Source organism: Electrophorus electricus, chromosome 9, assembly GCF_013358815.1.
Source record: "Electrophorus electricus isolate fEleEle1 chromosome 9, fEleEle1.pri, whole genome shotgun sequence".
NCBI lineage: Eukaryota > Metazoa > Chordata > Actinopteri > Gymnotiformes > Gymnotidae > Electrophorus > Electrophorus electricus.
In genome coordinates, this window is record NC_049543.1 from 8,376,178 (window position 1) to 8,391,221 (window position 15,044).

At 43.5% G+C, this 15,044-nt stretch overlaps 1 long non-coding RNA gene across 1 annotated transcript; it reads right to left on the reverse strand.

Annotated features, from left to right (window-relative positions):
* Positions 1-2,576: 2,576 nt before the first annotated feature.
* Positions 2,577-8,105, reverse strand: LOC113589209. Its single transcript, XR_003411938.2, has 3 exons — positions 8,024-8,105; positions 3,180-3,255; positions 2,577-2,799 (listed from the first exon to the last, which is right to left on the reverse strand). It is a non-coding gene; the product is annotated as an uncharacterized LOC113589209 (long non-coding RNA).
* Positions 8,106-15,044: the final 6,939 nt, after the last annotated feature.

Consider the following 15,044-nt stretch of genomic DNA (forward strand, 5'->3'; position numbering starts at 1 on the left):
ACCCAGGCATGGAGGGCACCCACAAGCACCAGGTTGCCCCTGTTACCACCATGCACTGAGGTTATGCTGTTTGCTAGTTGTATTTATTCTTTAAGTTGTTTCAGTTTTAGGTGATGTGTGTCCCTTTGGTTCCATTATAGGTAATGTATTTTGAGAGAAATCAAGCATAAAATGACAGTATAAAATGAAACACTTTCAGGTTCTTAACTGAGAGTAGACTTTTATGGTTGAGATTCTCCAGGAATTAGTGCATAATGATAAATTTAGAACTTAATGGCTGCTCATCTATACAATATAATCCAGTTGGGAAAAAAATATTGTCTAATTTGACATGCATTGCTGCATCTAAAAAACTAAACAATATATGGTGTACACACACAATTTCATGGTGGTCCTTCCTCTTACAGTATAGCTTCATCACCCTACACCCACACATCCACACACACCACTCTTCACTCCTTGAGGATACAGACCACCTTCAGTTTCTGATATACATACCACTCTACTGCATAAACAGTGGAATACAGCGGAGCTCCAGTTGGTAGCTAAGTAAGCGCTAAACTCCATACAGTGGCACAAGAAAATGTCACTGGCAGGTCTCTGTCACCAGCCATTAATAAAATTTGAAACAAACGAATCCAGGAGGTCTAAGGGTTGTCTGTTTCCAATGTGCTTGACACTATCAAGAATGAAGTTCTTATAAACCTCTCTCTAGCTCATGCATGCAAAACTAAATGAGGCACTCGCGAGAGCATTGTGGCCCCTCAAGAGGCCATGTAACTGTTTTTTCGAGAGATTGAGGCAGTTTTTACCCTTCATGTGCTTTTTAGTCTCTACTTCCTTCTTGAACTCCCTCCCCTTGCTTTCTCATGCTCTTGCTATTTTTCTGCCACTCTCTCTCTTTCTCTCTCTCTCCATAAACCATAACCATCCCCTCCCAACCTGAGTGGAGACCGCAGAGAAAACATGGCTGCATGTTTTTGGGTGCACAGGCAAACACAGCGCCCCTGCTGATATGCTCTTGTGGAATGTTTGCTTTGTAGCCTTCTGTGCAAGCCATTAATTGGCCCAGTGTTATGATGTTGCTGGAAGTGAAGGCATCCTACTGGCCGAGCTCCGTTTCATTTAGACTGCCTCTGTGAGACCCCAGGCCTGCAATGAAAAACGTCAGTCACAGTAGTACATGTCTGCACCGTTTCCATGGCAAAATAGCTGAAATAGCCACATTTTTCTTTCAGGGCACAGACATTTGGTAAGAGTTAACCACTGTCTATTTGGCAAAAATGAAAGCCCTAAAAAAATAAATAAATCATCTGTTAAATTAAGACAACTTCAGTATACATTCTTCTTTCACCTTCATTTTTTGGAAGGGCCTGTTTGTTTTGTTTTGTTTAAGCACTGTTATATCTTCTTAACATGTCTGATGAGAACTTAATTAGCCAGGGGACAATATGAAATCCATTAAAAGCTAGTACACTGTAACAAAAAAGTATCTGTAGACCGCTGTTAATGAAGTCATCATGGGACATGCTAAAGGAACCTGCAGCTGTCCTCAGTCTGTAAAAGCAGATGCTTGAGTCTTTTGGTCAAAGCAGCTGATCTAATTCTAGCTGTAACACCCAAGATGACTTCATCTGCTATAACAAGCATGGGCCCTCCCTCCAATATCTTCTAAATGTTGAAAGCACACAGGATAAACCACTGGATTAGCTCTTCATCCGCTGTTCTCCAGTCCAAGATAACAACAGAACAACACAGACAGAAAAATAATTTTAGAGTATCGTTTCAAGCATGTATCGAGTATCGCGTCAAGCATGACAGTAAGATCATAGGAAATACAGATCAGGAATAAGATCAGTAATAAGTCTCAGATCAGGAATAAGTCTCAGGAATAAGATCAAGTATAAATCTCAGAGATGCTCTTTTAGCCATTCGTAGTTCATATGGCCTTTGGGTTGTTATACTCTTTAAGCTGCATCTCTACAGATGGAGCTTCCTGGGAAGGTGAGCAGATGTGGCTCTGAGTGGAGAGTCTAGCAGATGTGGGTCTTGGTGAAGAGGCTAGCAGATGTTGGTCTTGGTGGAGAGGCTAGCAGATGTGAGTCTGGGTGGAGAGGCGAGCAGATGTGAGCCTGGGTGGAGTGGTGAGCAGATGTGGGTCTGGGTGGAGAGGTGAGCAGATGTGGGTCTGGGTGGAGAGATGAGCAGATGTGGGTCTGGGTGGAGAGATGAGCAGATGTGGCTCTGGGTGGAGAGGTAAACAGATGTGTGTCTGGGTGGAGAGATGAGGAGATGTGGCTCTGGGTGGAGAGGTGAACAGATGTGGGTCCGGGTGGAGAGGTGAACAGATGTGGGTCCGGGTGGAGAGGTGAGCAGCCTCTGGCCAAGCTCCACTCTGCTGGACTATGGAGCTGGGCTTCAGTGGCCTGAATAATGATCCTCCGTCCACCCTCAGACTCACTGCTATGTCTCTGACCAATGAAACCATTCCTCAGACACACACACACACACACACACACACACACACACACACACACACACACACACACACACACACACACATATGCAGACAGATATACAGGCAGACATGCATGCATGGTGAAGCGCTTACACAATTGGTATGCAAAAAATAAAAAATAAATAAATTGTGCTATTGATTTCTGCTGCTTGTTTGTGTTCTGTCTATGCAGATGGTGGGACAGATGTCCCCTTGCCTTCAACTATGTTCCACTTGGTTTTAATACAGCTTGTGAGTACACTCTGTCTCTGGGACAAAGGAGGAAATCGCCAAATCCCCTCCTGAAACCATGGTCACCACAAGCAGCAAACACAGACACAATAGGGAGAATTGTCCGAACATATTATTTGACAACCCTTCCAAGGCAATAATAGGGACCGTGAAGAGGCAGACACTGAGTCTGTTTGGAGACTGAAAGTCTAGTGGACCACAGCAACTTCAGCAATAAGAACACTGAGTAGACACATATTCATACACACGCACACACGCGCATGCACGCACGCACACGCGCACACACACACACACACACACACACACACACACACACGGTCCCCTCAGAGAGCTGCAAAAACACATCCGCCACTGGACTGGGAATCCTGTCTGTGATAACACTGGAACAATCCAGAACCTTCTTCTGCCCTCTGATGTCAGACATACTTACTGTCACTCCTTCTTGTTTAAATAGAGATGGATGGGTTGGGGGGCGGGTGTCCCAGTTCGTCTGTCAACATCAGGCTCTGTGGACAGGCCAGATTACTGGATAATGTCAAATTGAAAACCGCAGTCTGTCATCCAACAACCCCACCCTACCCCTACACCCCCCACCACCACCACCCGCTTACTGCTTGGACATGCTTCCTAGCCTCTAGAATCTAGAGCATGCCTTCCAACGCGAGGTTGGTCTATAGTAGTCTCTTACATCAGGCCCTTTCCACTCTTGGCAGCTGGTAAAATGTCTATTTCTGGCATGGAACAAAAGTCAGGGTGTGGATAAAGGTGCTCAAAAAGTCATCAGGAAAAACTTTGCATGTTGCCAAGTGATCCTGTCAAAATGTGTCACTGAAGTGTATGCTGGTTTCATTTTCACTTTAATCAAGGAATACTGATTTGTGTGTTAGGTTAGAAAGAAACCCATAAAAAAGAAAAGATCCAAGTCATCAAGCTTTGCTTGTGTTTTTGTTTATGCTGTTGTCCTCAGAAACAGTACAGTTAAGTGAAATTTGATGAAGAAATGCTCTGTTGGCCACAAACCAAGATGGAGGTCGCCATGGAGTTGTCCATGATGTATCTGTTTTGCATTACAAATGTGAGAATGAGCATGTGGCTTCTGTACCTTGAACCTTAAAGGTTGCAAATTGTCAGCGTCACGAGAACGTTTGGCATAGCTCGGGGTAGCAGGAAGAAATAGGAGCTATAAGCACATGGGAGTGGAGGAGGACTGCAGGCAGCTCTGGACCAGCCAGTCCACCACAGCCCCTCTGGCACATCAGCTCTGGACCAGCCAGTCCACCACAGCCCCTCAGGCAGGTCAGCTCTGGAAGAGACAGTCCACCATGGCCCTTCAAAGCTCTCGAAGGAGCAGGAGATCCTCACTCTTGTCCTCCTCAGTGAGGAGCTTCAAGCATGTCTCTTCAAGGACAACGTTCCACTAGCTCTCGAGATAGCACGCAGCATACCGTTTGCTGGGTCCATATCATGAAAGCATATTCTCTGGGTGATTAAGCCTCCTCAACTGACCCATTCCCTTTAAACTTGAGATAAGATGGCCTCCATATGGATACCATGTCTCTCTCTCTCTCTCTCTCTCTCTCTCTCTCTCTCTCTCTCTCTCTCTCTCTCTCTCTCTCTCTCTATCTCACTCTGTTTCACCCTCTTTGTTTCTTTCTTTTTTAAAACTATATCTGGATGAAGAGTTGAAGAGCCCCTGAGAGCTCAGGCACTTCATATTGAGTCTGTGCAAAGGCTGGTTTCCTGTGGAGGAAAAGGGGTCAGACGTTCCCTAAGGAAGAGTTATGTTTGAAGTCAACAGCTTGGTACAGAGTAAGAGGCCAGTCTGTGTTTCCCAGAAGGCCTATAATTAAAATATTAAAGCAGCGCATATGAAAATACAAGTTTTAATTTAGGGATAAATGTCATTGTTATTTTAAGCCTTATACTATAAGAACACAGAAGAACAATGGTTTAATATAGTTTATGACATCCATAGTCTGTAAAATCCACTGTAATCAATTATAGGACACAGTAGGTAGAAATGGGCTAAAGTAAGGCAGTGATCATGACATGGAGCTCTGTGGAAACATGCTATTTGTGGAAAGGTTATTAAAGATGAGCATTAAATGTATTTGTTGTCAGTTTTACTAAAATAGAGTACTAAGTTGAACACAAATAATTAGTTATTTGTCATCTATGCCAGCAAACTCCATAATCAATAACACCCTTGTCCACTTGCAGGTCACAGGGAATAAGTGTCACATATTTACATTTCAAAGATCACCATATCTAGGGTACAGCAACATTTTACCTAAAGACAAATGTCTTGATTGAGCCAGCCAGACGATACTGAGTATTCCAAGGAACAGTGCTTCCTGCAGCAGACGTTGTGGGGATTAAGACATAAACCTGGTGGAAAGGACAGCTAACAGAATTCTTTCTGGGCCTCCAACAGGGCCCGAGCGAGCACAGGGGTGAGGGGCTGGCTCTGCTTTTCCCATCAGGGCTGGGAGAGGGGGAGAGGGGGAGGCGGCGTTGGCGACGGCTCTCTCCAGGGCACGGCCGTGATTTACCACGCTGCAGCCCCCTCGTACCTGACAGCAGCAGCTGGCCCAGTGGCCCGGCCAGGTCATGTCAGCGGTGGGATTCCTCTGCGCTCAGTCCTCTGTCAGCGCTCACCATGACGAGCCAATTTTACCGGGTGCCGGCAGCTAACCGAGAACGGTGCCCGGAGTGGCGAAAGCGGTAACCTCGAGAAGCCGAGGCGCAGCAGCGAAATCCGATCCGGATTTCCTGAGCAGGGAGGGAAGATTTAACGGCGAGAGAGTGGGAAATGAGGCCAAGAATGCAACACAAACGGCAGCGCCAGATCTGCAGTGACCAAAGAGGGTGGCTAATGCATAAAACACGATGACAAGCAGTTGGGGGTTTGCGCAGGTGCCTCGGGCTTATGAATTAATGAGGGATAAGTGACAGTCATCGCGCCACATGACGACGCACCAAATTCCTATGTGAAAGTGCCATGGGTGCAGCCTGTAGATGTCAAGGCGCTGCAGGGTGCTCTTATCTGCCCTGATACATTATCTTTTTCCCTGTACAGGAACAGCTTCCTTGGAAAAGAATTGTTTTAGCTGTTGTTTTTTCCTGCACATTAACTCCAGATGTGCGTTTGATACTTGGGACAGGTCCTGAGGGGCTTGAAGATGAGGAAGGGGGGGGGGGGTTCAGCAATGGAAAAAAAGATGAAGTGTTAAAAAAAAAACTTTCAGGAGACTCTGCCCTTCTTCACTTTGGATGGTAACCATAGGAACACAAAGGTTATTGCACTCCAGGCCTCTTCAGAGACATGGCTGCCAGCGTTCATGTCTTGCAGTCAGGCCCCTGGTGCCTTGAGAATTCCTTATCAAAATGTTTGCTGAATCTGAAACAATACTTTATCCTTGCACGAGCATGCAAATGCATTGAACTCTCTCTGGGATAGAGGAGAATGTGAAGTAAATGATGGAGTTGGCTTAGAAAAGATCATTTGTGTGTGAAATCTTCTTATCCTTAACCCACTGCAAATATTATTCACATAACAATTTTGAATACCTCTTGAGAAACCCTGGGCCTGTGAAGTACATTTAACCAAGGGCAAGTGCTGTTGCTGTTTCTATACATAATTTGCAAAACTAGAAAGGTAGTTTTAACCCTGATGTGAAATTACCAGTGAAGGTTTCAATTCAATGAGTATGGAGAAACAGAAAGCATCTAGCTGGCTGTAAAGATAACAGAGGACTGAAACAGGGAAGAGTTACCATATTTGGAATAATGGCAATTAAGTGGCACTCAGTGTTGCCTTGTTTAAAACCACTCGGTGCCTTGAAAAGCTATTTTTGATTAAGGATCTGGTGATAGTAATGCAATGTTATAGGGGTCTCAGTAGTAGAATGGAATCTCATTATCTGACAGGTTATGAGTGGGACGAAGATGTTTTTCTTTGATGTCTCCATGGAACAGATAAATAAACAGGCCGGTTATTAGCTCACTTGAGACTAGAGGATTAGACATCCAAAATAGCCTTTACAGATCTAAAATAGACCCATTTTTAGCTTAACTAACAAGCTAGTGCTACATGGAACAGTGGTGACGATCCCCTATCTCTACTATGCATATTCGATGGCATTGCAGATTTGAGGCCTTGATGTCTGTTTTATTTCCCTTGAAATCTGAGAGTATGGGCTGTCTGTACTTACTTTCATGGGGATTTTGAGATTACCATCTAAAGAACCCTGAGGATTCCAGTCATCTTTATATATCATGAAAAGTCTGCCAATGCATAAGGTATGTCAAAAACAACAACTGTATTCTTTAAAAAAAAACTAGTGCATTCTGATTAAAGAATGAATATTTGAAAAATGTATATAGCCGATATGTTTTTTACCATGACTAAAGTTCTTTAGTGTGTACTATAGCACAGAGTTGACTCTACCAGGGCACATTTTCTAAGCTGTTCTTACAGTTTCTTAGCAGTATGACAAGGCAACTTTTGTATCATCAATCTGCATATCCAAATATTCAAATACAACACCTGTGTGTAGAGTATGTGTACACTACTTTAGTTCAGGGTCAGCTACTGCTAGCCAGCTTCCAATTTGCCCCACAAGCACATCCCTATGCAAACAGCCTGTAAATCACATTGAGAAAGTTCCTGTTCCTGGCAAGGGGCCAGGAGGGAATTACGATGTCCAGATATCTGCATCTTCATCACAAAGTCTAAGGCACACATCTGGGAAATCTCTCTTTTTTTCCCTGGCTGACAGAGCTTTGCTTGCTGGTGTGAAGATCATTTCCTTCACTATTTGCCTTATACAGCCCAGTATTTCAAGTTTCATAGATATCTCAGAGATGGGTCATATTATGTTTCCATCCAACAGATCTGAAATGAGCCAGACTTTCAGAGCAAAGTTCATTTCTCTTTCCCTTCACGCACTTTCCATCTTTCATCCTTCACATGTATTCAGGGCTTTCCAGCTCACTAGACTGCAAGGTTGCACAGTGACATTAGCACCCTAAACACGGCAGCTGTATAACTTTTCAGCCCCGAAAACGTGACCTTTCTTCCACTGCCTCTGACTTCAGATTGATGAACCATTGCTTTCTGTGACCTTTTCAACCCGTAACTTCAGCCTACCAGCAGCTGTGCACCCGTATCCAGATCTCTCGCCCTCCTCCCTCCCTCTGTCTCACTCTCTCTCCCTCCCTCCATCTTACTCTCCCTCCCTTGTCTCGGTGGCCTCAGAGCCTGCATCTTACCCGGGCTGCAGCGAGAGACAGCCGCATTCAGCATGGAGTGTGCTGCTCCAGCTGGGGGGCAGGGACTTCAGATGGGGAAGGGCCTGGCACATTCAGACACAGGTATTGATGTTAGGGGCCAGAGAGCCAGAGATGCCGTGCGGAGAGAAACCCAACCCTCCACGCCTGGGATAATGGGTCCTGTTCACTCAGGAAATACCTGCCCTGAGAGAGAACGAGATATATATATATATATATATATATATATATATATATATATATATATATATATATATATATATATCGTTCTCTCTTAGGGCAGGTATTTTCCTGAGTGAAGAGAGAGAGAGAAAGAGAGAGAGAGAGAGAGAGAGAGAGAGATATGAAGGGACAGAGAGGAGTGTGAGTGGAACAGAATGCCTATTGTTCTCATAGCCCTAGTTCATGAGGGCATGAGTGACAAGCCAAAACAGACGCTGACCCTGCAGAAAGACGCAAGTCAACGAAGTTCAAGATGACTCACCTTTGCCTTTCAGAGTCAAGATTCAAAAATACACAGCGGTACTACTTTTTTTTGGCAATTTGAACAAAATCAGATGATCTTTTGCAGTCTCCTCTCAGCAAAGTCCACAAAGTTTAATCATATTTCATGTCCATCAGTTCCAGCAGTTCTTGTAAATGAAATTTCCTGGAAAAACTCTTGGATTGTGTCATACTCAGTGCCCTAAAAAACAAAATCCCTTGTCAAGAAGTGTGGTGGAATAGCTCATAAGAAACATAAGTACATGTTTTTTTTAACCAAAATAAGAGCAAACAGTGAATGACAAGTCACCACTACACTCACTACAATTTGCTAAAGTGGCTAGCAACAAAGCGCTCATGGAGACAGGCTAGCACACTATCACTTGCACAAGGTATACCTATAATTAACACTGAGCTGCCCACACTTCATTCCTCCCAGGCGATCCCTCAGGTAGAGAGATTCTTCATCATAGTGCAAGCCCACCTGTCACGGGTAGTGTTGACAACATTGCCTTAATGACCTCTCTGGCGTACAACTCTAAGGCTGATGGATGGTTCTGTTGATGTCTCAATTAAATGTTCTGGAAGATGTAGTGAAAAGAATAATTAGACATAATTAGGGTCTTTTCCTGCAGTGGGAACTGCTTAGGTGCTAATTTTCAATACAAATTACATCAGTGTGAGTTACCGCACGATAGAGCTCTATAGAGGAGAAGTCAGAAATATGTTGTCCCTCATCTCTACAAAACAGATAAAGAAATGTCTTCCTCTGTTCCTTTAAGACACTTCAATAAGTGTGTGATGAAGCACTTGTTGGAGGAAGCATAACTTGTTGGAGGAAGTTTTTGATAGAAATGTCAGCAGCCTATCCAAAACTAGGGAAAAAATCCGAACCTTGTAATGTGCATTGGCACATCATGATATAAATAAGAGTAATTACTCAAGGGGAAATATGATACCAGGACGTCTGTGGTGACAGCTGCTGGTGTGTGTGTGTGTGTTGGGGGGGGGGGGGGTGGAATGGGGACAGATGCTGCTGCAACTCTAGCAGATGATGATGATAGTGATCAAAAACCAGATGCAGGTTCCTATCTCCTTGCTTTCACACACACACACACACACACACACACACACACACACACACACACACATATACAATTATATACACTTCTTGATTTCCAGATCAGTTATGCTAAAGCATACATGCAGATAAAGATCACAACAGACAACTATGGGTGAACCCACACTGACCATCTGCTCACTCCAAAATGACTTTCCAGCAAATCCCATCCTGAAACAGTGGACCACTTCTCTCATCACACTTCATTCAGGAGTGAGGTATACACAGTTCTGTCTTATTTTTATATCTACTGTGCATACTACGAGTATTTATGGAATAAACGATGATTACAAATATAGTATTTATTGCATTTATAGGCAAAATGTGACTCAGCTTCATTTCCTCAATAATAAACAAGACAAATACAATCTTGACTAAATTTAAGAATATCTGTTTATTTGCCTTACCCTGTAGAATTTGAGTTGAACCTCTTGAATACCAACCTAAGTACTACTCACCCTCTCACACACGCACACATATACATCCAAATTTAGAACCAGAATTCAAAAACTATAATATTTGCATAATATTCGTGACACTGCTGCCTTTTTATTATGACGTCACCACAGTTCCTCATTTCATGACTATGAAGTTCGGACAGGAACTTATATGTCATACCCTGGGATCACAACACTGATAGGTCATGAGTCAAAGTTCTATTCCCTAGGGCAGGCAGGAAACGGAGCAGCAGGACAGATCTCCGTGCAATTGCGGGCGTGCCATTTGTCTCACGCTGGGTCTCATTCTCGTCTCCTGGAGGTGAGTGCAACTGGAATGGCATCCACAGAAGCCTCTACTGTGCAAGCACTCCCGCCTGGTGACTGAGACACACTATAAATATGCACATACATACATCTAGGGTGTGATATGTCATGATATATAATTCTTCATAATAGGGATACACAGTGCAGCATGTCGAGATGGCTGTTACAGTCCTGGTTTTTTTTGTTTTTGTTTTTTTTGTCAACACCCACTGGGTTAATGGGAGAGATGATGGTAATTGAGAATAAAACATTTAATTCACTCTTAATATCCAAATGCATAACCATCACGATCTCATGCAAGGATTCCTATGGGGGTTGTTAACATGGATGGCCTCATGCCAAGAGATTAACACAACAAAGTCATACAGAGTCTAACAGCACTAGGCACTTGGCCACTTTAGAAAAGCAGCAAGGTATTAATCCAGAAGATTCCAGGGTCCAATTGCATCAGCAGGAACATTGTGAAAGAAGTCTATAAGACAGCATCACCCTGCATTCTCTGGGAGAAATGTTCCTGAGGTCAAAGGACATTAGAACTCCAGTAGTATGTTCACTGGCCCTCCCAAGTGACTTAGCTGACTGTTCAGTCCTTCCTCACATTATGCATACGCTTAATGGTGTGCTGCGGAGAGCTCTTGGAAGTATAGGCAAAGCGTCACAGACTGTTCAGGCCAAAATCCCAATCAGTTTCCTTTTCGCATGCAACAACAAATGGTTGTTGGGTCGATTTTCCTGTTGTTTTCCATAATTTGCTTTCCGTATCAATAAATCATCGGCTTTCACCTGCATCATTATGTGTGCTCTGCCAGAAGCATGAAACAAGGGGCCCAACAATCGGCTCTGATTTCCCTTGGACACTGGAGCCAGCTTTGGAAAATAATATTATCAAATGCCGGTAAGTGTAAGAAACTGTAAGAAGAGGCGGAGAAAACACTCAATACCCAATGCGTGCTAAGGAAACTTTCGACCTGGCCTTGAAGCACACCAGATGTGGCGAAGCAGTAATGCCAATTTTATCACTCCAATTATTATTTAAAACGCGAGGCTTGTTTCAGCGTCACGTTACCCGCCCTATCGATGGAAAGAGGAGCGGGTGAAGGGGCGTAAAACAAGTGTAGAATTTACAGTCCATGAAGAGCCTATATAGCCGGGCAAGGTCGGTTTTACAAGCACTCTCTAAATGACCGGGTCTTTAAACATTGGTCGCAGCGGTGAGGTGAAGCATGTGGCTGTAATGTTCTCCTAGGGGGGAAAAGGTGAATGTTTCCATTATTTTCGCGGGCAGCTTTATTTGACACTTCGACGTGTTCCAAAAGACAATAATCACTCACCGCCAAACTTGAAACAGTATGACGAACCATAGCACTGGTGCTGATCCAAGGCAAACCTCGTTCGCTCGCACCATAGGAAATCTGGGGGGAAAAAAAACTTTTCTCTTGTCACGACAGGGCCCGAGACCTTTTCCTGAAGTCATTATCCACCCACTTGAACATATACTTGGAGTATGCACAGCAGATGTAAACAGAGTAATGTGCAATATGCGGTGCATTTACTCTGCATAAGTGGGTCCCATGTCCCGATACAGTGCTAAGTGAACTAACAGCTACATAGGCTGCCATTGTTTAAAAAGGGAATGTTTGTTAAATACTGCTTGGACAGAGACTTTGTGAACAGCATGTTGGATTTTGACCTAAAGAGAAATAATAGGGGAAGAAAACAGCCATCGCCCCCTGAGACCTGGCAAACACTCATTGAAAATACATGAACTGAACGGTGGTCTTTGATACTTTTAGCACAGATGTGACTCTTGCAAGTGGAACGTGTCTCTCTCGTATGGAGAGGGCAAGCCTCTTTATCACTGTCAAGACTTTATTAAAATAGAAGTCCTGTGTACTGATAACTCTTAATATTTATAGTGTTAGGCATAATCCATCTGTCTTAAACATATTATCCAAAGTAACATTTTTATAACCTATTTATGTAATAGATTATGCATGTTACAAGCAATTGATCGAAGATTTTGACAGTCAGATGGGAATTTGACGTACAATTATGTTTTTGCCACACGTCCCGATTCTTTTTAACGCGTCCTCTCTGTCTCTCTTTAGGTCACTGTGGTATGTGTATAAATTTGTCAGAGTGGGCGTAAATTGCGGTCGTAGCTAATCTGTCCAGGTTTGCTGAACTGTAGTGCAACGCAGCATCCCACTTGACGAACGGCTCGCTTGTGGATTATTCAGCTTCATGCTGTCCATATGCATTAATGCTTCACTATTCATTAACTGTAACCAATTGTTAGCATCTATAGTCAAACGTACTGCTGTTTATTAATTAACTAAAGTATTTCTGTTAACATACTATGAGAAACTATATTATACAATATTATTACAGTAAAAACATATATAGATTATTCACATTGGTTTCAGTGATTTTGAACATTTTATAAATGACACAAATCAGATGTACTGCAGTAATTTGAGTTTGGGGGGGTATTGGGGTTTTTGTTGTTGTTTGTTTTTGTTTTTTAATTAATACATTAGTTTATTTACTTTGTGTCTTATAAGGGTGCACAGAAATGAACCTCTTTTTTGGTCATTTTTTCACAAAAGCACAATTGTTAGTTAAATGAAGACACCGCATCTTCAGAAATAAACATTCTTGACATGGCTTCTCTGAAATGATCGGTCATGGCAGCATAAGATCCATGGCTCTCGCTAAAATCTCTCAATCTGACCATTTTACAAATGATAACTGAACTGGCCCTTTCAGAGGTGGCTCTCAAGGGCTCCCATCATCCATTTCAAGGAGTGGTCCATAAAAGAGCCAGTCACTCGCGAACATCTCCCTCACTACTCTCCCAGGGCAGTTAGACATCGAGCCAGCCCAGAGGTTACATATTTCCCTATGAGTCTTCTGATAGTGGAATTAAAAATAAGTCTGCATCGAACGGCAGAGCGTTACGGCTTTCCCTCTCAGGACGTGGGGTCAAAAATCTGCTCCCCATCTGCTGGCTCCAAATCAGTTCTGATGTGCTCTCAGGCGGTGCAGCTTCCTGTGGGAGAGGACCGATTTCGGTCCTTCCAAAGCGGTCATGAGCAGAGAAGGCGCGTAATGTCCTGAAGCTGCCAAGCATGGATCAAGCCTGGAGTCTGGTTCCTAACCGTAACATCAAATACGACGCATGGTGAAATCAGACTCTGGACCGACAGCTGTGGGGAAGATCGTATCTGATGGGGGTCATTTAAACGATTGTAAAACATACTGTTTCTACCTCATACACCATTAAACTGAGCAGTATCATACAAAAAAAACCCCCCAAAAAACAGCTAGTTGCTTTGAGTTTGGATTTGCTCGATTGAGGGTAAACGACTACTGTGGTGGCTTGTTTGAAAATGTGATTTAAGCACATTAGGACGGTGGACACCACGCATTTAGCACAGTGCTGCCGTTCAGCACACCGTGACAAATGGATTCTGTGCGGATACGACTGCCACAGGTTTTTACTAAGCAGGACACCCCGTATAGCCATAAGTCACCAAACCGAGGTGCCTCTAAAAAGGCATATTTTTCAAAACCAAAATGATTTATGTGTTTTTTCCATCTTCAATAAAACAAAACCTAGCTCACCTCCCTTCATCTAGCACCTCCCTTCATCTGTGTTTCACTGAATTAAGCCCACGACACCTCCAGAAAGCTCAACGGTGAGGTCTGGCAACACAGCTACCCTTACTTTATGGCCTCTAAAACCAAACTGTACAGCAAATCCCCTAACACCTCTCTCCTATAAGCAGCTGCCACCCGCAATTTCTCACCTCAGCCACCAAAACTCAGCCAAGTGCTTCAGCTTCTTCCTTTCAAAAGCTTCGTCCCACCACATCCTCAAATGGAATTGTTAACTCTATAAAATAAACTATACATTTGCTTTCAGAGTACAACACCGTGTCCGGCCTCAGCATAGTTAATGCAATGCGCGGTGGGACCTGTATTTTTTTGCTTACATCCACTAGCAATTTCCAATCTCACACTTCACCCCATCTACTGATATTTATAGCCTGCCCTCAGTCTTTAATTCATTGCCCCTTATGCAAAAACCTAACACTTTATTCATAACAATATTAATACAAGATTTTGCTTGCAAACATATAAACAAACTGCATATGATTGGTTTGTGTGGAGTATACATAATTCTACATTTCTATTCATTTTCCCACTAGGCAAAAGAAACATAGGAGAAACTGAAAAGACTACTGAATAAAGCCACTGACAAAAGTGCAATGCAGATCATACCGCACATTGAAATGGCTAAATCTCTCTCCCTGGGGCATCCATTTTGGAACATATCATTCATGCAGGGCTAAAAGAAATGTAGCCTGCAGCATGTCATCATTGGGGCTTCAGGTCGGTTCCTGTTACCAGGACAAAATCTGTGGGAAAAGCCCATCCTGTTCCTCCGTTGTTCCGAGAGGACAGTTCAGGCATTGCGGGGTCTCGTTTTTCAGACTCCAGCCACATGCCAATGAGCTCCATCCATCATGCCAGTGAAGTTTCTGGAGGCTGTGGCCCCTCTGAAAGGCCCTCCGTGTTTCTCGATGAGGGATCGACGTTCTCTCAAACTCCTGTGGGAGCCAGGCCAGAA